Here is a 312-nt window from a genome sequence, read left to right as displayed (position 1 = left end):
CGACTGCACTTGAATTTTTAACTTTTTTTTTTTTTTTCGGTTGACCTGATGCTTTTCCTTTTAATATTTTTACTTTACGAATTCCTTTTTTTTCTCTTTTTTATTTTATGTGGTTACTACTTTACTCTAGTCTTGTGGTCCAAAACTGATGATAGGAGATCGCTCTTAAATAAGTCACGATATTTCTGCCCGGAAAAACGAAAAAAAAAAATCTGCCTTTAGGTAAAAAATCTTCTTGTTAGATACTTAGATAATTAGATTTTCTTTAATCTCACACCACCAAAAACTAATTTTTCGCAAATCGATATTTTA

Source organism: Arachis ipaensis, chromosome B06, assembly GCF_000816755.2.
Source record: "Arachis ipaensis cultivar K30076 chromosome B06, Araip1.1, whole genome shotgun sequence".
In the NCBI taxonomy this organism is placed as follows: domain Eukaryota; kingdom Viridiplantae; phylum Streptophyta; class Magnoliopsida; order Fabales; family Fabaceae; genus Arachis; species Arachis ipaensis.
The sequence above is the reverse complement of the archived record's forward strand: the minus strand, read 5'-3'. Positions refer to the sequence as shown.